This window comes from Ceratotherium simum, chromosome 33 (assembly GCF_057802395.1).
Source record: "Ceratotherium simum simum isolate JZ-2026a chromosome 33, ASM5780239v1, whole genome shotgun sequence".
In the NCBI taxonomy this organism is placed as follows: domain Eukaryota; kingdom Metazoa; phylum Chordata; class Mammalia; order Perissodactyla; family Rhinocerotidae; genus Ceratotherium; species Ceratotherium simum.
This window is the reverse complement of record NC_141932.1, coordinates 11726869-11750048: the sequence shown is the minus strand read 5'-3', so window position 1 is coordinate 11750048 and position 23180 is coordinate 11726869. Positions and strand designations below refer to the sequence as shown.

The 23180-nt window shown below is 57.0% G+C and overlaps 1 protein-coding gene across 1 annotated transcript in view; it reads right to left on the bottom strand.

Moving 5' to 3' along the window:
• LRRC4B (leucine rich repeat containing 4B) overlaps positions 1 to 13850 on the bottom strand; it is a 40842-nt gene extending 26992 nt beyond the window's left edge. Inside the window, exon 1 of the mRNA XM_004440321.3 lies at positions 13526 to 13850. The gene's annotated coding sequence lies outside the window, so the exon portion shown is untranslated. The remainder of the gene's footprint in view (positions 1 to 13525) is intronic.
• Positions 13851 to 23180: the final 9330 nt, after the last annotated feature.

The following is a 23180-nucleotide window of genomic DNA, read 5'->3' as shown; positions in this document are numbered from 1 at the left end:
GCTGGGCCTCCCTCCCCCTCCCTCCTTCCCCCTCCGCCATCTCTGTCCTGGTGCCCCCCCAACAGCGAGGGACACTCACCCGGGTGGCTCGGCTCCCGCTGGGCCTCTCCCTGCGCCCCAGGCCCCCCCTTCCACATGCCGCCAGCCGGCTGGGGGGCTCTGCCTCCCCACTCCTCCAGGGCTTCCTGTCGAGGTTGTGCTGGGGGGGGCGCAGGGGCTTCTTGGGTCTCCCCGCGCCCCCCCCTCGCCTGTCGCCCTGCCCACCCCCCGGGGCAGCCGTCTAGGACCCTGCAGCAGCCTTCTCCTCCTTTCCTGCTGCCTCCTCCCGTCTCCCACCCCCACCTCTCCCTCCACTCTCCCCCCAGTGCCAGCCTCTTCTCTCTCCACCCACTGACCCCAGCCCCTCCTCTTCTCTCCCTGCCCCCCTGTCTCGGTCACTGTCCCCTCCTCAGGCCCCCCCCCCCTGCCTCGCCTCCCTGGGGACCACCGGGCCCCCTCTCTCCTTCTCCTCCATTCCCTCCTCACTCTCGCTCCGTCCCCATCGCCCTCTCTAGGTCGGGAGCCCAGCTCGGTCCGACTCTCTGTCTGTCTGTCTGTCTGTCTTGGTCCCTCGCCCAGGCTCTGTCTGTCTCTCCAGCTTTCTCCGCGATTACAATTTCTAGTCACACGGCAGTGCAGAGCCAAGCTGTGCCTCTGCTCGCTCCCTCCCTCCCCGCCCCCCTCCCTCCTTCCCTCTCTGCTCCCTCCTCCCGGCCCCCCTTCCCTGCACCGCTGCGCTGCGAGGCCTCCCCCTCCTCCGCTAATCAAAGGCTCCCTTATCTAATTAACCCATTGGTTCTGGGCAGCCGGGGAAGGTCGGGAAGTGGGGAGGAAGGGTGACGGCTGGGCTGCCCGGGGAGGGGGGTCTGGGCCGTGCCAAGCCCGGCCTCATGGCACAGACATTCCCCGCGGCTGCATTGCCGGCCCGGCCACCGCTGACCCCCCATGGCTGGCCACAGCCACCCCTCCCGCACCCCCCCCAGCCCTGGGGCGGACAAGCTAGCGGCTCACTGCAGGCTCCCCCCATCTGCGGGGGGGTCTCCCCAAAGCCCCCCACCCCACCGCAACACCATTCACCCCAACCCCACCCCTGATATACCAGCAAACTTGGACCCACGTCACCGTCGCCCCGGTCCTTCAGCCGAGGGCCAGCCCCCATTCATGCCACAAAGAAACCCACCCCCAACGCAGCCCTCTCCCCTGGACCTTAGCCGTATCCTGGCACCCGCCTCCCGATACACTTCTGCAAAATGGGCAGGGCGGCCGCGTTTATTCATTCGAGTCCTCCATCCATCCGACAAATCTTTTCTGAGTCCCTACTGTGTGCAGCCACGAGGAGAGATGCTGACACACGCTACGTCCACGCTCAGGACCCAGGACACCCTCAGGCCACAAAGGACGAGTGGCAATCGTCGAGCTTGCTGACCAAGTGCCAGGGGCCTGGGTTTGAATCCCGGGTCGGCTGTTTACTTGCTGTGTGACCTGGGGCCAGTGACTTCATTTTCCTGAGCTGCAGAAAAATGCTGTGAAACGGATAATAAGAGGATCTATCTCAGAGGGCCGTCGGGGACTGGCTGGCTCAATGCTCAGAAAATGGCTCTACCTTGACAACACACGCAGATCCCACCGCCTCTCATCCCCGCCCCCAGCCGGCTCCCTGGCCTGGCCACCATCTCCCCCTGGACCATCAGAGGGGCCACCTCCCTTCTACCCTCGTCCTCCCTCATCCTCCCTCCGGCAGCCAGAGGGTCCTGTCAACATCCGAGTCAGATCCTGCCTCTCCTCTGCTCACTCCTGGACCACAGGCCACACTGGCCTCTTCACCGTTTCCAGAGCAGGCTGTGCACACACCTGCCTCAGGGCCTTTGCACTGGCTCTTCCCTCTGCCTGGAAGGCTCATCCCCAGTTGTCTTGTCTTCTCCCAGGTCTGCTCAGGTGTCACTTTTTCAGTGAGACCATCCGGCATCACACAGCACCCCTGCCCCTCTCCAGAACCTTCGCTGCTTTATTTTTCTATACAACGTTTGTCACCATCTGACCTCTGATCAGCCCACACGCTTGAGCGTAAGCTCCCCCAGGGCAGGGAGCTTTTGTGCACCTGCATCTGTTTTGTGCGTGGCGTGGCTCCCAGTGCCTGGCATATGGCAGGTGCTCGGTAAACATCGGGAAAAGGAATGAGGGAATAAGTTATCGGTGCTGTTGGTCCGTATTCTTCCCAGCTATGCTGCAGGCCCTCACAAAGTCACAGAGACACACGCGCCTGGCCACGTCCCCCGCTTTGCACACCCTGCCCCGGACACACGCCAACAGCTGCATATCCCAGGCTCACCCCTCAGATCCCAAGGTCCCCTTGCATCCCAGGATGCCTGCCTGGTGGAGGCAGCACATCCATATGCCACAAACACAAGTGCCTTCAGCTCCACACCCATGCCCACACCATGGCGCCACCTAGCTGGCTGGGTCCTGGGTACTGTACCCTTGGTCCCAAACAGCAGGTCCCCAGTGCAGCTCCGGGAACCCCACTAAACGTTATGCCCTGAGGAGAGACGCCCTCAGATCCCAGCTGTGTGAACTACACACCTGGATACGGCCGTATGCCAAGGGGACGCCTGGCCCCGCTGTCCCCAGAGACGCCCCTCCAGCACAGATAACAGGGGTGCCGCTAGCCCCTCCTCTTCTGCGCATGATCCCAAAGGCAGGCGTCGTGCACACATCTGACTTGTGCCAACTCCTTGAATGACGGCACCACCAAGAGCGGAAACGTCCACCACGTAGCTGGCAGCGACCCGCCAGGAGCTGGGAGCATTACTTGCATTAATGGTAATTCTCCCATCGGCCCTTTGAGAGGGGTCTGTTATCACCTCCACTTCCCAGATGGGGAAACTGAGGCACAGCGAGGCAGAGTCACTTGCCCAAGGCCAAACACACAGCTAGGAAGTGCACCTCCCCCCCAACGCCCCGGTTGGCCTCAGCAGAGCTGAGGGGCTCCAGAGACCCCCAAGCTTGTCACGACAGCAGCAAGGATTCCCGTGGAGGTCTCCCGGGGGCAGGTTGAACAACAGCGGTCCTCCTGCACGCCCCTCCCTCCTCCCACTGCACGGGATGTGACGACCCCACCCCGGGCTTCACACCCCGCTGGCTGGCGGGAGCTCTGGGACCTGCTCTCTGTGACCCCCACAGGCCACGGCGCACCCCTCACAGTGATGAGAAGCAGTGACCGAGCTCGCCCCATGCTAAGCACCACCCGTGCCTCCAGCCTCAGGCTTCTCCCTGCGGCCCTAGGAGAGGGGACTGTTCTTGAGTCCACTTGAGAGATGGAGAGGCAGATCCAGAGGGCTGAAGGCACGGGCCGGTGGTCACACAGCCTGTAGGCGGGACAGCTGGGGCTGGAACCCAGAACGTGGCCAGGTCACCACGCTGCCTCTCTCCCCCCCACGCCCTGGGAGAGGCCTTGACACGAGGGTCCACCTGTTCCCCATCCCCACTTGGTGCAAAGGATGAAGCAGAGACACGGACGCAAGGAGCCCCAAAGAGAGACGAGGAGCGAAAGGCAGAAAGAGGCAGAGACACCTCGAGACAGAGAAACAGAGACGGAGGCTGGAGACGGACAGACGCACGCGCACAAGAGGGGAAGAGAGAGAGAGGGAGAGACTGCAAAGGGGAGCAGGAGAACAGAGAAACCCAGAGAGCTAGCTGAGATCCAGGGGAAGGCAGAGGCACGGAGCCCAGGCACTCGAGGCCTCACCAGCTTTGCCATGCTCCCAGCCCAAGCTCTGAGAGATCTCGGGCCCTGCGCCTGAGAGGATTCAGGCAGATGGCAGATCGGAAACTCGGGGGCCCAGGGGAGGCGGGGCGAGGAGACAAGGGAGGCAGGGAACGTTCCTGTCGGGCGTACTCATTTTTTCTGGGGGAAGTTCAGAAGGTGAGAGAAAAGATAGGAAATTGACTGCCATCGCAGCAAGAGGGATGGAGGTTAGATCTAAAGAAGAACTTCCCAACTGTGAGGGACTGGGGCGGAAGTGGAGCCCGGAGCCAGGAGGGTGGAGAGACATCAAAGCCAGGGAGAGCCCAACACTTCTCTCTCTGGATGCCTGTCGTATGGGCAGGGCCGGGAGCTGTCAAGGTGGGGGGAGGGTGTGGGCAGCGCAGGCCTTGGGGACGGATGAAACAACTTCACACACGTGTCCCTCTGAGCCAGCCCGTGTCCTGAATGCTTTTAAAATAAAAGCCACCCCAAAGCCCCAAGAATGGACAGTCCCCTGACTTTGGAGATGGAGGAAGCTGGGAAGAGGGCAGCCCAGGCCCCTCAGAGCTGCTGCTGAGCAAACAGGGCTGGGGGCTCAGCTCCAGACTCGCCCAGGCCGCTGGCCACGAGGCAGCAGAACCAGGCTCCCAGGGGCAGGGGTGGGGCGGGGAGGGGTGACTTGCTTGGAGGAGGGGGTTGCCCTCTCCCTTCTTCCCCCAACTCCTCACACAGAGGCACGGACTGGTCCTTCATAGGTCCACTTAACAAGTGTTTACTGAGTGGCTCCTGCCACCTCTCTGCCCCCTGAGGCTCCTCCCACACACCAGGCACATCCCTACCCCAGGGCCTTTGCCCCTGCTGTTCCCGCGGCCCTGCGGTCTTCCTCTGCCCTGCGTGGCTCTCTCCGTCTCTGTTCCCGTCTGTGCTCCAATGCCCCCTCTGGGAGGGTTCCCCTGCCCCTGCCCCCCCCCCCCCCGCCCTGCCTCCTACACTCCCTCCTTTTCCTCACAGACCTGGTACATTACCTGATGGACAATGATTAGTTCTGTGTATTGTCTCCCCACTAGCACGTGACTCTCCCCCTCCCTGCAGGCAGGGAGTTCCGTCCGGCTAGTTACCGCTGCGCCCCCAGTGTCTGGGACACCCGGGCCCCCACACAACCTCAGTCAATACTTGCAGAAGGAAGATGGAGCGAGTGGGCGCCCCCTACCGCCGGGCCCCTGCCGGTGCTGGGGGCACGGGGCGAAGGAGGCCTGTCTTGGTCGTTAGACACTTAGTGGTCCAGAGGCTAAGGGAGGGGGTGGGACAGGGTGGGGACCCTGGAGCGTCCTGGAGGGACACCGTCCCCGGCCCAGCCCGGAGGAGCAGACGTCAGAGCTGAGACCTGAACGACAAGCGGAAGGCGGCAGGTGCAGAAAGGCGCCAGGCGGAGGGATCCCTGTGTGCAAAGGCCCGGGGGCTGGGGAGGCAGCGGGGAGTTAGGGGGCTGTCCTGCAGCAGGTTGAGAGGTGCCGGGGCGCAGGGGTGGGCCTGTGACCGGACCAGCAGGCCCCGCTCTGGGTTGGAAAGACCGCTCCCAGTGGACTGCAGGAGGGAGGCCGGGGAGGAGCCGAGCCAAGGGTCCAGGGGGAGAGGATGAGGCCGGGACTGGGCCTTGGGGATGGGGAAGAGGGAAAGAAGGAAAGATACAGCCAATTTGCAAAAGCCGCAGAACTTGGAGGTGATGTGGGAGGCGAGGCAGAGGGAGGAGCCAGGTTCTTATAGATCGGGGGTCAAATGCTTAAAGCCAGGAGAGGGGAGAAGGCAGGGAAGGAGGTTGGGGGGAGGAGAACGGAGAGGTCTCCGGACACAGGACCCCCAGCCCATCTTTGCTTGCAGGTGGGGAGCCGGCTCACACCAGGCGCCCAGACGCTCCAGGGAGCAGTGGCGGAGGGACCCTCGGCCTGGTTGCTTTCAGTCCCTGGCTGTGCAGCCTTGGGCCAGCCCCTGCGCCTCTCTGTGCTGCTGTGTCCTCCTCTGTCAAACGGGACGTCGGTGACAGTCGGCGGCGCTCAGGGCTGTGCAGGGCGCCCAGATCAGGGTCTGGTACTTTGTAAGTGACAGGCAAGTGTCCGCTGGGGCTCAAAGCCCTGCTGGTAAATGGGGAAAGGAGAAAACCGGGCTCCAAGCCCGTGTAGCTGCCAGTTCTCTGCTAGGAACTGCTCCTCTCCGTACTCCATTTCCTCATCTGAAAAATGGGAATGAATAACGGATACCATCTGACAAAGGGCTGGGGGGCAGGGGGCTGGGCGACACGTGGAGGCCTGAGGGCAGCAGCCAAAACGGAACTAGTTCAGCATTGTGACGAGTGGCTGGCCAACAGCGCCCCCTGCGGCCACGGGGATGCTCCCCCCCCCCCCGCAGTGTCCAATATGGCGCCACCCCCACGTGTGGCTATGGAGCACCTGCCACGTGGGGAGTGGGTCTGAGGAACTGAATTAATGTAATTTAAATTGATCTAGATGTCAATGGCCACATGTGGCTGTGGCTGTCGTGGTTACTGCATTGGACGGCGTGGTTCTTGCGCCTGGAAGGGCTGTCCCAGTGCAGGAACCCCAGTCCCACTGGGAGAGGGTTCTGCCTGCGGCCCCAAAGCTCTGGCTCCTGCTCCGACACCCTGCCCGGCTCCCTCACAGGCTCTTAGAGGAGGAGCCACGGAGATCAGAGCCGGAGATCAAACTTGACTACGAGTGAGATGCCTGAGAGCCAGGCAGGCTCTGCCTGTGCCATGTTAGAACCTCAACTGCCCACGGGGAGGGACTGCCACAGCCCCACTTCACAGAAGGGCATGCTGAGGCGCGGTGAGGCCCTTGCTGCACCCATGAACCCCCAGACCCAGGCGGGCTCCAAGATGGAAACTGACCCTCTGGCCCCCACGCTGTGTGACTCTGGGAGGTGAGGGCAGCTGAACACTGAGAACACTGAGAACTGCGTCTCCCCAGGAGAGAGCTAGGACCAGGCAGGCCTGGTATTGGTGGTTTTCAAAATGGCAGTCATTGCCAAGGCTTCGGCAGGGGTGCAGAGGGTGAGTTTGCAGGCCAGGCGGGGCGTGGTGTGAGCCAGCCCGACTGTGGCCTCCCTCGCTCCTTCTCCCTGGAAGGGCGGGCGATGCTGTGGTCTGTTCTCTATCTCAGGGTGTGCATAGCTATTTCATTAAAAAAAAAAAGTGTGTGTTGGGGGTGCTACAAAATGTAATAAAAAGTTGCAGTCTGCTGGAAGAGGGGCAGTGTTTCTCAGACATCCGTGTGGTCCAGAACGCCTTGTGCAAGAGGCAGGTTTGGATTCGGTGGATCCAGGGTGAAGCTGAGATTCTGCACTTCCCCGGGGATGCTGGTCCCCGGGGATGCTGGTCGCGGGGCTCACTCTGAGGAGCCACGAGCCACGGGGCTCTGAGGGCACATATCGCTCTGGCATCCCGTTTCAGAATGCATAAGGAACTCCCCTCCTCCCTCCCCTTGCTCTGTGTAGCGTGTGCTCCAGGGTGGGCCGGACCCATGTTAGAACCTCAATTGCTACAATTAGCCACATGGCCTTGGAGAGGGGCCACCACTTCTCAGGGCCTCAGCTTGCTCATCTGTAAAGTGGGCACATCACTAATCTACCTCCTAGGGTGGAAGGGATTCAGCGGTCCGAAAGCTGATGAGCTGAGCACTGCCTGGCACAGAGAGTGCTCAATAAAATCGTTCTCTAACTGTGAATACCCTCCTCCTCCTCAATAGCGTCACCCCGTCACTCCAGGAAGGATGGAGAGGTGGAAAGAGCGTTGGTGTCAGAGAAAACTGGGTTTAAACTCTTGCCTCGCCACTTCCTGGCGGTGGTCCCCCCGCCCCGGCTCTGGCTGTGAGGATAATGACACCTAGCTTGGTGGGGGTCTGTGGTGACATGTCCCGCCCGTGCTGGCCACGTGAATGACAGCGATGGTGCAAGTGATCCTTTATTCTCACTGGGTCAGAAGAACAAATCTTTTCCTCATTCTGTGACTCAGTCTCCCACTTCCCCAGATGTAAGGCCAACATTTCTAGATGGATCAAAACCACTCATTTATTGGGGAGTGGGGGGCTCGGAGAATCACCTGAGGGTCCTTTGCCCCCACCAGCCGGACGTGGATTGGACACTCCCACCTGAGTGAGGAGAGTCCACTGTGAGGACGGCGTGGGCAGGTCCCTTCCCCCTGGAGCTTAGGGCACAAACAAGCTTGAGAGGCTGGGAGCCCCTGAGTTATAGGAACACCATGTTCTCTTAAAGCCTAACCTTCTAGGAGTCTATTGTTATTAGCAATCTAATCATCGTTATTATTAGCAATCCTCATTTCCATTGGGAGGGCCCGATGGACCAGCACGACCCCCTCTCTGGGCCTCAGTTTCCCCTCTGGAGAGCAGTGGCCTCAGCTGGGGGAGGCAATCTGCAGGGCACCCGATGCCTGGTTTGCAGTCCCAGCTCTGCAAGGACCTCATCTCTCTGGGCCTCAGTTTCCCCATACGTCAGACGAGAGATGACGCTCCTCCCTCGCAGGACCACCATGAGGCGTCTACGGAAGGAATCCACAGAATGCTTAGCGCGGAGCCTGGCTCTCAGTAATGTCAGCTCTTCTCACTATCATCTCGGCCCTGCGTTTCAGGGTTCAGGCAAGGGGAGGGCAAATCTCCCCATTTACCGCCTGGGGGTTGTTCCTCTGGGAGAGCTGGGGCTGGCACAGCATTCTGACCTCTGTCGCAGTGTTTGAACAAGAGCTGCGAGGCCTGAGCTCGGCTCCCTGGGCAGGAGCGTGCCTGAGGGGGTCAGGGGGACACAGCTGAAACAGGACAGGGGTGGCCCAGGCCACTGCCCCCAGCCCGCCTCGCTCCCTCTCCTCCCAGCCTGGGTCACACACGTGCTTCTCAACTCCCCGACCAGGACCCTGCATGCTCACTCTAGGCAGCCCTTGTGGGGACCCAGTGGTCCCCTGGGATGGACTCCTGCCTGGTCCCCCAGACAGCAGGGGCCCCTCCCATCCATCCCCCAGGCCTCTGATGCAGCCCCTCCGCCTCCGCCTGCCATGACAACAGTTGTGTGCAGGTTTCCAGGCAACCAGGGGGCATCCTGCCTCTTTTCTACTCTCCTGCCACCCCCTGTCTGGCAGAGCCACCCCACTCTCAGGGACGGGAGGGAAGGGAGAGGGGTTTCTCCCCAGTGGGGATGGGGGTTCCCTACCCCCTGCCAGACAGGAAACAAAGATGTGGTCCCCACACCCGGACAAGGCTCATGCCGGGCCTGAAGCTGTCACAGCCCTAAGGGGCCCCTGCCATGTGCACCCTGACCTGGACGTGGGGCCAGGCGAAGCCCCCGCCCTCCTGGGACAGCGACTGGCCCATCACAGTTGGGCCCACCACTGATAAGCATCACGCCCCACATGCTCTGAGACCTGGGACCAGACAAACTTCCAAACATGCCCCTGCCCCCACCGCACACGGAATCCTGCCCCTGTCTGTGAGCTGCAGTCTGACACGAGGGGACAAGTGTGGGGTCTGGGGCCCGCCCCAGCTTCAGCCAGCCCAGGATGGGCTGCAACATGGTGGCTTCATGCCACGCTGACTCTAGAACATGCGAGGGGCTGGCGGTTTCAAAGCGGACCATGGCCATGGAGAGCTTGTGTGTGCTCTGCATGCTCGTGGCCTCAAAAGTCTTCCTGCCCTTGGTGGGCGGGGAGCTCGGAGCTGGGGCAACGCTGCTGAGGAGAAGGAAGGAGCAAGACAGGTGGGCAGATAGCCGGTGACAGAGGGGCTCAGATTTTGGAAGGAACCAAGGGAAGGAGCGTGAGAGAGCGACAGGGCAGAAAGAGCGCCATGCGGAGAGGAAAGAGAAGAGAACATAGCAGAGTTTGAAAACTCAGTGGACCGTGGAGCCCGGCAGCTTGGCAGCTGAGACAGGTGGATGTGACAGGTTAGAGCAGAGCAGGGATGGTGGCCTGAGGGGCACCCGGGCACAGCCCACTGCTACCCCGGGGGAGGACTTTTCAAAAGAAGCTGAGAATCTGGACTTTTTTGCGATATAATTGACATATAATGCTATATTCATTTCAGGTGTACAACATAACAGTTGGATATTTGCAAACTGATCAAATTAACACCCATTGCCACACACACAAATACTTTTTCTTGTGATGAGAATGGATTTTTATGTGAAATTGCTAATTTTTTAGAAAGTTGGTAACAAATTAAACACTTTGAAAGCACCAGGGGGAGATAACACTCAGGGCCCGCAGGACACAGGGAAAGTGCTCAGGGCTGGCTGGAGAGCCAGGGCAGGGAGGAGGCAGGGAGATGACGGACAGGGGACAGGCCAAGGTGTGGGAGAGTGACACAAGCATGGAGCACGGTGCTGAGTGGGACCGGAAATAGAGGCAGGTTTCACAGCAGATGTGGCGGGGGAGAGAAAGACTGATGAATGAGTCCGAGGTGCAGAGGGATGTGTAGATGGCTGTGCGAGGACAGGAAGGCACAGGGTGAGGGGTCAGCCCACGGGATGGGAGATGCAGAGGCTTGATGGAGACGGAGGCCCAGGTGACACCTGATGACAGATGCCGGGCCAGAGAGGTGAGAAGGGATGACAGATGGGGAGGGAGGATGAAGAGAGAGGGCTGCCAACCCAGCAGGTGAGCCGGGCACCATGGGGGCAGGAGGAGAGGAGACAGAGGTGGGGACCGAGGTGGAGAGGGGAGCCAGGCATTGGAGGAGGCTGAGAACTCAGCGCTTCCCCTCCCCTCCCAGCACCTCTCTCTCCCTGGGGATCTGCCTCTCCATGGCGCGAGACTGCGTGCCCGCGTGTGCTTAGCCATGGAGCTACTTTGAAGAGACGTGTCAGTGGCTCTGATACCTGCCGTCCCCTGGGGTAGCAGGGAGACCTCCGGGAGCCCTCTGACGTGGGGAGCATTCTCCCAGCCGCCTCTGGGTGGGATTCAGGGTGATGGCCGGTGTCCTGATGGAGCGGGACGTCCCTCCACACACGTTTGCCCCTCACGCTGGGCTCTGGGTTTGGCGGTGTGTGCTCTGTGACAGTATTAGCAAGACGTGGGCTGCCTCTTCGAGGAGCCACCTCCGTGCCTCTCGCTCTGTGTCTCTGTGAGTGTGAGGTCCTGGGGTGGCCGCATGCGTACGGAGACCAGAGCGCGCGTGTCCATGAGGTGCTGCCTCCAGGTCTCTGTGTGTGAGGGACTGTGTGTGTCTCCATGCGTGCACGGGACTCCAGGTCTTTCTCCTGGCCCCTGGATGACTCTGGGTCCCCCAGCCGCACTTGTAACTGGGTCTCGCTGATTCCACATCTGGGTCTCTGGCTGCCAGCGAATGACTCTGCATGTGTGTGTGTGTGTGCACGTACACGAGTGTCCACCTCTGCCTACACATGCCTCTGTGTCTTTCTCACATTCTCCCACCCTCCCACGGCTGATTGGGGTCCCTGTGACAAGTCAGACACTGTGCCTCTAACCCCCCCCCCGCCCCACTCATGGCTCCTTCTCACCAGCTCTGTGGGTCAGCCCCACTCTCCCTGAGTCTGTGGCTCCCTGTGTCTCTGCCTCGCACACTCCTCTGTGTGCAGATGGTGTGTCCCCCTCTCTCCCCGACTCCCCCTTTCTTTTGAAAATGAAGTGAGTAACTCTGTGTCTGTCTGGCTCCGTGGTGATGCGCCCTCGTTGTGTGTGTGTGTCTGTTTGGGAGTCGGGTCCCCCTCTCTCGCTCCGGCTGTGCCTCCCCCTCTCTGGCTCCCACCTTCCCCTGCCTGGTCCCTGCCTGCCAGTGTCTCTCTCTCTCTCTCTCTCTGCTGCTTCACTCTCTGTCTCTCCTTTCTGAGTTTGGGATCATCGGGTGGCCAGGATTAGAGGAGACCCGGAAAGAGCCGGAGGAAGGTGGGAAAGGGAAGAGGAACCTGTGAGATGCAGGTTGGAAGGAGCGAGGAGACAGAGATGCTACAGGAGGAGGGAGGGGCTGATCCTGGCCGAGGCCCTGGGGGTGGGGAGTTTTTGGGGGGAGAGAGAGGATGCTGCCTGCCGCCTGGACCATGAGGGAAGCTACTCGGGCTACTCCCAGCTGCTGCTGGAGCCCGAGTTCCTGTCTGGCGGCTGCGCGGCCGGACTCGGGATGTGAGGCGCATAGCAATGGGGCTGCAGAGGCTCCACTGCAGCTCCCAGCTGGGGAGGGGGCGGGGAGGGGGCTGAGGGGCAGCCCTGAGGCTCCCTTCCCCCTCCGCCTTCCCAGCTGGGCTCTCCCCGGGGGAATTCCCCACCCTGAGAAAGTCTCTTTGGAAGAGCAGGGCCTGAGGCTGCAGGGAGCAGGGCAGGGAGCAGGAGACCGTGCTCCCGAGGAGCAGCAGAGGTGGGGGTGGGGAGAGGAGAGTCAGATGGGAGTGGCAGTGGGAAGGGGCTGGGGTGGGCGGGCGAGGGGGCATCAAGGGCATGGGACTCAGACCCTGGAGGGACTGGCTGGGCCCCTGGCCCAAGAGGACGAGGATCCCAGGGAAGTGGAGGCTTGAAAACATGGGAGGAACCCTGGACAGAGCCTGGGCCTCTGGCTCCCGGGACTGATGGGGAGTTGGAAGGAGTCGAGGGTCCGAGAAGGACAGGTTCCAGAAAGGAGGGCCCTAGGACTGGGGGCTCTGGGGTTGGGGGATCCCACCGGGCGAGGAGGCAGGGACAGGGGCTCTGCGTGAAGAAAGGTCGGAGAAGGGGGTCCCGGACAGAGATGGGTCTGAGAGACAGACGCTGGAGTGCTGGGGGGAGGGGTCCCAAGCAGAGAGGAGAGGGACAGGGGGTCCTGAGAGGAACAGGGAGTGGGGCTGGAGGAGAGAGAGGCTCAAGTTGGGGTATCCTGGAGAGAGGGCCAAGGAAGAGAATATCTGGGGGGAGAGAGTCAGAGATGCGGGGATGAGAGGATCCTGAGGGGAAGGTGAGGTGCAGTTAGAAGGTCCTAGAAGAGCAGGTGTGTGTCTGGCGGGGGAAGGCTCGGGAGGGCAGCAAATGGGGAGAGGAGAGGTCCCTCAGAGGAGAGGGCTAAGGATGGTGGGAGAGAGGCCTGGTCCCAGAGAGACACGTGCCCAAGGAGAAACGGCCCGAAGCAGAATGGGGTCAAGGAAGGGGGTCTTGGGAAGAGGGAGGGGTTGGGGACCCCAGAAGGAGAAGGGCTGAAGCTTGGGGAGGGGGGTTGTCTCTCTCTAGTCACCCCCTCCATCTCTCCCATTCTCACTTCCCAAACTCCCCGGTTCTCCCCGGTTGCCACGGCAACCGCTCCTGCCAGGCGCCGTCACCAAGGAAACCCCGTGCCCGCCTCTCCCCCTCCCCATCCCCGGCGTGCCCCCCCCCCAAGCAGCAGCGGTGTGGAGGGTGGGAGGGGCCATGGGGGGGAAGACCCCGCACTCCCGCCCCGGAAAGGGGGGCCCAAACCCGCGCGGCGAGCCCCCCCCACCCTAAGCCTCCATCCTCAACCCGAAGCTGGATACGCAGCGGCCGCAGGACGAACACCCCCCCGCCGGTCCCCAGGCATTGGCGACGACCCCCCAATACACAACTCGACGGCCCGGAGGCCCCCCCCCCGCCCCGCCCCCCGCCTCGGCTCTCCATCAGGCCCCGCCCACTGTCCTCTGCCGCCGCCCCCCCTCCCGAGGAGGCCGGAGACCCGTGGCCCCTAATTAGAGAAGGCCCCCCACCCCCGCCCGGGCCCCTCGGCGGCTACTCACAGCGAGGAGAGGGGCTCCTTCGGGGGGCAGCATGCCCGGCCGCGGGGGGGACCCCCCCAGGAGGCTCGGGGATCGGGGCGCGCGGCCGCTGCGGGAGGCGCGGGGGGCGGGGCGCGGCCAGCCGGGTCTCCCGCTCCCCCCTCCCCGGCTCCGGGATGGGGAGGGGGCGTCCGCAGCGGCCGCGGGGGGCCCGGGGGGCTCGGGGGGCCGCTCCGCCGCCTCGCCCGCCCGCCGCGCGGCCCGCCGCCCGCCTTCCTCCTCGCCGGCCTTTCTTCCCTTCTTTCTTTCCTCGCTTCCTTCCTTCCAGCCTGCCTTCCTTCCTCCCTCCCTCCCTCCGCGGGCCGCCGGCGCCGCGCTCCCCCCACCCACCCCCCCGGCCCCGGCCCCGGCCCCGGCCCCCGCCTCGGACGGTGCGGCAGCGACCGCGAGCAGCCGAGGGCGCCGGAGACGGGAGCCGAATACTGATGATGGAGGGGAACGGAGGGCGGGCCGGAGGGGAGCTCCGGGCGGGGGGGCAGACGGGAGGGGAGCGCAGCGCAGAGGACGGGGGAGGGGGCGGGACGAGCGAGGGGGATGGACGCGGGAGGGGGGCGAGCGAGGGGATGGAGAGCAGGGGAAGGGGCGGGAGAAAAGGAGGGGGAGGGAGAGGGCAGGGAAGGAAGAAGGGGAGGGAAGAGAGGGAGGGAAGAGGGGAGAGGAGGGAAAGAGGGGAGAGGGAGGGGAGAGTGTCGGGACGAGAAGGCAGGCCAGGCCAGGAGAAACTCCTAGTGCCCCTGTGATAAATATTAGCGGGATGAATGCGGGAGCGAAGGGGAAGGTAGGGAGAGACGATGGAGGGAAGCCCGCTGGGGAGCCAGAGGGAGCGGGCAGAGCACCAGGAGAGGTGGTTAGGGGACCGGGGCAGGAAAGGGCCCAGGAGCAGGGATGCGGGGGGAGGGAGAGGGAGGGGAGAGGAGGGAGAGGCCGGGAGGAAAGGAGCCTCTCAGAGAGCAGGGCAGGCTCCAAATCCTGGGTCCTGGGCTGGACGGGGGATCTTGGAGGAGCTAGAGAAGAAGGGGGGCCCTGGCCCAGACCTGTCAGGTGGAGGCGCCTGGGAGGGGGCAGAGGCCGGGGCCCCACAGCCTCCCCACCCGAGTTCTCACCTCCCCCAGGTGCTGGCAGCGGGTGCTGGGGACACATTTAGAGCTGTGAAGCCAACACTGCACCTCGGGTGTGGGGAGGGGGGAGGGGGATGCAGAGGCCTCAGAGAGGTCACCTTGCCCTCCCCCGCCCCATCAACTCCTCCTGTCCACTACCCCCAAGGGCTGCAGCACCAAGGATGGGGGGCATTGGGAATTTGGGGGCAAAGAAACCCAGAGGGGGCTAAAAGGAGGCAGTCCCGGTCCTGGACACTGAACTGCCTTTCAGGTTGTGAAATTAGGGCGGAAATCTCACCACTCCCTTGTCCCCCCAAGAAGTCCAGCTACTAACTATGGACGTGGAGGAGAGAGAACTGAGGACGGATCCTGCCGTCAGTGCCAGGGTCCCAGAGACTGGCTCTCCCGCTTCGCCTTCTCCTTCTGAGAGCCCCAGGAAGGGAAAGTGGGCCTTCCCCACCACAGGCAGAAATGGGGAGCCGTGGAGGCGGGTCTGGGGAAAGAGGGGGCTGGGAGGGGGAGGGAAAGCGGGCCAGACAGACGTCTGTAATGAGCCAGAGTGAGAGACAGATGCTGAGTTCACAAGACGAGGGAGGTCACGTTTGGGCGCAGAGAAGCAGCTGTGGGTGGGGCTTGGTTAACGTGGAGACGTGAGAGCTACAGAGAGGGGAAACCAAGGAACAGAGAGGAGGGCCGGAGAGCGACAGGTGGCTTGTGCAGCTTTGGACTCCCACCTGGGCTCTGCTAAGGTCTGGTTTAGGAGGAGTGTGAACACCCGAGCGCAGCACAGCGTAGGCCCAAGGTCAATGGTAACACTGGGGAAACAATAGTAATAGCAGCCAGCGTGGCCTGCGTGCGTGTGTGCGTGCACCGTCAGACTCTGTGCTGAGCACTTCAGAAACGTCTTGATTCTGAACAACCACCCTGAGCTGACTCCTAGGGCTGTGGGCGCTGGTGGGCACAGCAGAGCAGGTCTTGGAGGCCCCTGTTGTGCTCAGAGTTAACCCTTTAGTTACTAGAGGGCCCTGGGGAGACGCCAGAGGCGGGATGTAGGGGAGAATTTCAATGTCTTACCAGCCTGTGATCCTCCCTGGTCCTGGTCTGAAGCCCTGCCCGTAGGGTATGACTGTCCCCGTGTGACGGAGGAGAAATGAGCTGCCATGAGCTGCCGTTAGCTACCGGTGTTCACTGAGTGCCTGCGCTGTTCAGGGCCCTGAGAATCAGCTGGAGAACAGGACAGAGGGGGTCCCTGCTCTCCGGGAGACTACTTTCCAAAAGAGAGCTAACCCGAGGGCCCGTTTCAGAGAAATCAAAGAAGGTGCTAGGGAGGAGGGGGCTGGCGGGGCGGAAGGTGATGGGGGAGGCCTCCTAACTGATGGGGAGGAGGCAGCCCTGTGGGAGCAGGCAAGAGCCCTCAGGCAGAGGGGTCTGGGGAGCAGAGGCCCTGGGAGGGCAGCAAGCTTGGCCTGTTTGGGAGAGGAAGTCAGACAGGTGGCAGAAGCATGGCGAGAGCCAGGGAGAGTGGACGAAGGTGATGACAGAGCCCCAGGGTTAGCTCAAACACAAAAGCAAACCTCAGCATTACCCGCTGGCCCCTAAACTTTGCCCTAAAGCTTAACTCAAGCGGCAGGCCTGAGCAACCTGACCCCTGACCCCCGTTTTTCATTCGTGTTTTTAACACTGATTGGGGCCTGTGATGTAAGATGGGGTGGCAGTGACCTGGGGACCCTCCGTAGTAACGGAGACTCAAGATGTATGTTTACTGTTTCAGAAAACCAAACGTAAATTATACCTTTCCTTTGGCGTGGTGTTTCAGAGGGTAACCCAAACATCAAATTTCTCTGCTTCAGGCTGTAAAAAAAAAATTTTTTTTTATCTATTCAGTGTGTTACCTGCTTGTCTCACCCTGATTAGAAGTTCTGATGGGTAGTTAGGTATATCTTTGATAAATAAGCTATGGGCAGGCAAAGGAAGGAAATTGTCACTTAATGTAATTGGTTTGCTCAGAAAACTGTTTCAAAGTGGGATCCATGGGGGACAAAGGTACCACCCCCACCACACCCCCCAGTGTCCATGTGTTTCGTTCAATACACTTACACTGGGCAACCGTGGGACTTCACCTTTGCTGGTAGGTCATCAAGTTCATCTCTGATGGTGGAGAGTTCTAGAAAGGCGGGAACATCACAGTGGTTGCTAAGCTAGGCCCTAGACCCTACCCCCAATTCTGACCTTCAAGTGCCTCTAACCCAAACCCTAACTCTAACTCTTAGGAGAGATGACAACAGATGAAAAAGGAACATGGAATTGGTTGCTCAACTTTCAAAGCAGAGTAACATCCCTGTTGTCTGCTTGTCCAGGTTCCAAAACATCTGTATTTGTGCTGAGTCAGTGTGGCTGATCATATTTCTCAAAGATGGCGGAGATCCCCACCCCACATGCTCTGACACGCCTCCACGGGCACTTCCCTTGGAAGTGGGAGGGCTTTTGTGCCTTTTTCGACCAATGAGTTGGCAGAAGTGAGGCCATGTGACTTCCAAGGCTGGGTCATAAAAGAGCTGCAGCTTCTGCTTTCCTCCACAGAATATTCGCTCTGAGCCTTCGGTGGCTCTGTAAGCTGACTGACTGCCCTGAGGCTGCCACGCTGGGAGGAAGCTCCTGACACCACCCAAAGGGGGAAAGATGCCTGGCTAGCACGCAGCTGCTTTAGCTGCCCGTCTGGTACAGCTCCAGCCACAGTCTCACTGTGTCCACGTAGAGACCCAGACCCAGCCCTGCCCAGCGGAGTCCTTCCCAAATTCTTGACTCACCGAAACCTTAAGAGATAATACGATGATTTTGTTGTTTTAAGCCACTCAGTATTGGGGGTGATAGATGACTACAGCAATAGGTGACTACAACAGTCAGCGACACAGAACACCAGCACTCTGGTTGTTTCCTAGACAGGATGGTCTCAGACCATCTGCTTCCATCGGTGGTTGAAAGTTTGGCTGAAATAAGCACGTGTACCACCCTGGGCTTGGTTTCTAGATGTTATTCCCCCAAAAAAGAACCAGACTCCTTGGAAAAGTAACTGCTTCTCGATTTCGGGCGGGGCAAGCACAAAGTAAGCCTGGGGTATCTTTTGTGCTCAAAAGGCAAGGAAGTGCTTGAAGACTAATGGGGTCACATTAAAAGGACACAGGAGCCAGCTTGAAGGGGCTCCTACTGGCAAAAGTTGGGACAGTTTCAACATCGAAATGAATGACTGTAATGTTATTTTGTGTGTGTGTATGTGTAACACATACACATATATGTATGTATATATGTGTATGTGTGTGTGTATATATATACACAGATGCATCATATATAGATGTGATATGATGATATGTACATATGATAGAATGATAATCATCTTGTGAACCCCCAAATTCATTCCTGCCAGGATCGTCAGGATATTCACATGTCACTGGAATCTGACCCTACAGGTGACTCATCTCTTTGTAATGGAGAGAGATAGTAGGCACCATCTGAACTTAGCATCACTAATTGTGGGACACTCTGACATACGTGCCTCCTGATGGAACGCAACATGAAGAACGCAGCATCATTTACGATTCTTGTAGCATCATGTATGAAGTTTTCTTGCCAAGAATGTTTAAATTGAATCGAATGAAGCCTCAAGACCCCCGGTTCCCAAACCATATGCCAAGGCACCCTGGGGGAACCACAGCGAATTCACAGTGGGCCACACAGTGCTGCGCTGTAAATGTTTAACAACCAGTTCTCTGGGAAAAAGTTGTCACTGAACACTGTGACCTCAATGTTCAGATGAGAAGAGATGCACGGTTCTTTCTTCTTCCTTCTTGGAAAGCTGGCACTGGCTGGCTCAGCACACACCTGGTTACAGGATATGTAAAATTTTCAAGTGAAATGTGATACTTGGTATCAATTAGACACCATGTGACCCACTAGCTCTGAAGTGGTTCACGGTTTCAACATTAGACTTGTGTCACATTTTTTGGGATGATCTATCTTTGTGAAACTGAATTTTTGGCAGTTCAGTGATTTAAAGCAAGCACTGCCTTGAACATCTTTGTGGAACAAGTAATGAGTGTGGGGGTGTCCAACCTGATCCTCAAGTCTGAGAGGCTGTACAGGGCCTGACAGGTGCACACATCCCATTAGTAAGAAATTAGTGTCGTCTAAGAGTGAAATAAAATATTTTTATTTCAATTTACTTGCATTACTTTTTCAACTAGGGGTAAGTTGTTAGGACATAAATACTCCTTAAGTTGTGTGGACCTAACTACTTAATAAATGGAATGGCTAGGTGTTTCTTTTGGACGTAGGTGTACAATGAAAGAATCGCTGACACACTAAAGGCACTGTGAAGTGACAACATCTGGGAACCCCTACTCCAGACCTAATTTCCATTTTACAGAAAATAGGATAGAGGAACAAGCTAAAAGACACCATGAAGAAACAATCAGACAAATCCGGAATGTGGGGCATACTACAAGATGATCAGCCTGGTCTCTTCACAAAGTCAGTTATCACAGGGGAAAAACAAGGTTGGAGTAGTTGCTCTAGATTAAAAGAGATTCAAGAGATATAACAACCAAATGCAATGAATGAACCTTGCTTGGATCCTGGTTTGAAACATTTTTTATAAGCCTTAAAAGACAATCTCTGGGGGCCAGTCTTGAGGCATAGTGGTTAAGTTCGGCATGTTCCACGTCAGTGGCCTGGGTTCTTGGGTTTGGATCCTGGGTGTGGACCCACACCACTCATTAGCCGTGCTGTGGTGGTGACCCACATACAACATAGAGGAAGATTGGCACAGATGTTAGCTCAGGGCGAATCTTCCTCAGCAAAAAAAAAAAAAAAAAAAAGACAGTCTCTGGGCAATTGGGAAAATGTGAATTTGGACTTGATCTTAAAAACATTAGGGAATTCATCTTGATTTTCTTAGGTGTGATAATGAGATGATATAGTGATTATGTAGGAGAATGTTCTTATTCTCAGGAGATTCATGCTGCAGTATTTACATCTGCAACTTACTTTCAAATAGTTTGGCATTTGAAATGTTAACATTTGTTGAATGTAAATTCTAGGTATATGGATGCTAATTAAATTTTTTTTCCAATTTTCTGTATATTTGACATTTTTCATAGAAAATTGGGGGGGATTTGGCTGAGAGAAGTAACATTTAGGGCAGGTTGTCACTTGCAATCAACCCTCTCCCCTTCCTGCATAAACTATTTCTCTCTCTCTGCATCAGCACTTAAGATTGCACTGGTATCGCTCATCTTAAAAAATAATCGTGAGCCAGCCCTGATGACCTGGTGTTAAAGTTTGGCGTGCTCTACTTTGGTGGCCAGGGTCCAGTTCCTGGTCACAGAGCCACACCACCCATCTGTCAGTCACCATGCTGTGGTGGTGGCTCACATAGAAGAACTAGAAGGACTTACAACCAAAATATACAACTATGTACTGGGGCTTTGGGGAGGGAAAAAAAGAGAGAGAGAGAGGAAGATTGGCAACAGATGTTAGCTCAGGATGAATCTTTCCCAGAAAATCATCATCATCATCATCATCATCATCATCATCATCATCATCATCATCATCATCATCATCGTCATGCCCCAATCCCCTCCTTTGACACCACATCTCCCTGCAGTGTGCTGCATTCTTTGCCCTTTTCTGCAAAACTTCTGAAACAGTCGGGAACACTCCCTATCTCCACTTCCTCATGTCCTAGTCTCTCCTCAAAGACCAGCTGGGCTTCTGCCCCCCACTTGACTCAGCTGCCCTTGTCAAGGTCACTAGTGACCTCCATGGTGCAGATCCCGGGGCTGCTTGTCGCCCCCCATACTGTTCCTCCGCTTTGCAGCCCTTCCCCAGTACCTCCTTGACACCACCTCTTCTCTTGGCTTTAGTGACTCCAAGCTCTCCTCGATTTCCTCCTCCCTCACTGACGTTGTCCGATTCTCCACCTTCCTTCCTTGGCCTCTCAGTGTGGGAGGAGAGCCGCAGGAGCCAGGCCCTCTTCGCACTCTGCTCTCTCTCCCCTAGGTGACCCAACCCAGTTCCCCAGCTGTAAACCCACAGTCAGCGGAGGACCCCCCAGTGCGTGTCTCCAGCCCTGCCCTCTGCAACAGCTCCCCCTGCAAGCACACAGAGGACCACTTGACATCTCCACTTCCCAAATGCAGCACGTCCAAACCAGAGGCCTCCACTCCGCCCCACCCACACACGCCTGCCATGCCTCCCATCTTCCTTATCTCAGCAAATGTACCACCCTCCATTCAGTTGTCCAGGAAAGAAGGTAGAAATTGTCCTCACTGGTGCTCTTCTCCTCATCCCTAAATCCAGTCCTGGGGCTCGCCCTCCAAAATATATTGCACACAGTCCCTTCTTTCCACCCCTTCTGCCACTACAGTAGCAAAAGCCTCCACCCTCTCTCCCATGGCCGGCTGAAGGCCTCCTCAGTGGCCTTATTGCTGCCACTCTTGCCTCCCTACGATCCATTCTCCACACAGCAGCCAGAGCAATCCTGTAAAATGTAACTCAGATCATATTATCCCTCAAGTTAAGATACTCTGAGGACTTCCCACTTTACTTCAAGTTAAATCTGCCGTGCTTATTGTGGACTTAAGGCCCTGCGTGGTCTGGGCCCCCATACCACTCCAACCTCATCTCCTGCCTCTCTCCCCATCACTCACTACACTCCAGCTTCTTCCACTGCAGTGACTTCATGCCTACCTCAGGGCCTTTGCACTGGCTAGTCTATGCCTGGAACACTCTTCTCCCAGATCTTCATGTGGCTGGCTCCTTCTTGTTTTCAGGTCTCAGTTCAAATATCACCTCCTCAAAGAGGCCTTCCTTGTCCAACCGATTTGAAGGCACCCTCCTACCCATTCCTGGCTACTCTCTATAACACTACTTTGTTCTATTTTCTTCATAGCGTTTATCCATAACTGAAATTTTTTTTATTTGTTTGTTTACCTACTACTCACTGCCTTCCCTCACTAGAAGGCAGACTCTTTGAGAACAGAGACGTGGTCTCTTCTCAGTGATCACTACATTTCCAGAGTCTAGAAAGTGTACAGGAAAATTGTGTATTTGCATTAAATTTGCTGAATACAATACGTAATCCATCCAGTCTTCTACGTACTTCAAAAGCTCTTCTTGAAACAAAGTCACCCCTCAGCACAACAAACCATTAACTGTTTTTGCTGGGTCTATTATACATTAGACAGGCGCTTGAGAGATTTCTACCCCTCCCAACAATCCCCCCAGGAAGGTGCTATTATCCTCCCCATTTTACAGAGGAGAAGACCCAAGTTCAAAGAGGCGAGTATGTACACAAGATGACACAGCACTTACAGATTTGGATTCCAGACCAGCTGTATGTGACTCCAAAGCATGTGCTCTTTCTCCTCTGCCACACTGTTGGGGACATAACTGAGTCACAATTTCTTTTCATTATAAATGTAACACGTCGGGAACTCCTGCTTATGGCCCCCGTGGAGTGACTGGTACCAGACGTGCCCTCCTGCGAGGAACAACTATAAAACTGGACAAAATACATGAGGCCACTGTTTACAGGCATTGAACAAAGCGGAAGAAGACTGTGATCCTATAACCTCTGCTATAACCCAGTAATTTCACTCTTAGTTATTTACTCAAGAGAAATGAAAACGTGTATCCTCACTGTCCACACAAAGACTTGGGTGAGACAGTTGGGAGTATCTTTATTAATAATAACACAAAACTAGAAACAACCCTAACTTTCATCAACAATGGAATAGATAAACCAATTGTAGCGTATTCATAAAATGGAATACTATTTAGCAACAAAAAGAATAAACTATTGATACATTTAACAATGTGGATGAATCTCATTGACATTATGTTAAGCAAGAAAAAAACAGGCCCCAAAGAGTACATATTGTATGATTCTACTTATATAAAGTTCAAGATAAGGTAAAATTAATTTTTACTAATAGAAATCAGAGTAGTGGTTGCCTATGGGGTTGGGGATTAATTGGAAAGGGGCACAAGGAAATTTTCTGAGTTTTGTTATCTTGAATGAGGTGTTGGTTACATGTGTGTAGATTTGTCAAACTCCATGAATTGTAACCTTAATATCTATGCATTTCACTCTATGTAAATTGTACCTAAAAGTAATTCATTGGCCTCTACCCCATATAATTTACAAAAATTAATTCTAGATGGATTATATATATAAATCTAAGAGGCAAAACAATACAGCTTTTAAAAGAAAGCATAGGGGAACATTTTCATGTACTTGGAGTAGGACAGATCTCTTAAAAAAGATCGAAGTTAAACAAAGGAAAAAAATTGGTAAATTAGACTCGATTAAGAACCTCTGTTCATCAAAAGACACCAACAAGAAAGTGAAAAGGCAAGCCACAGACAGGGGTAGATTCCTGTCCAGAATATGTAAAGAATTCCTTCTAATCATCAACTTAAAAAGCAAATTCCCCTGTTATTTTATCCCCAGAATGAGTTTA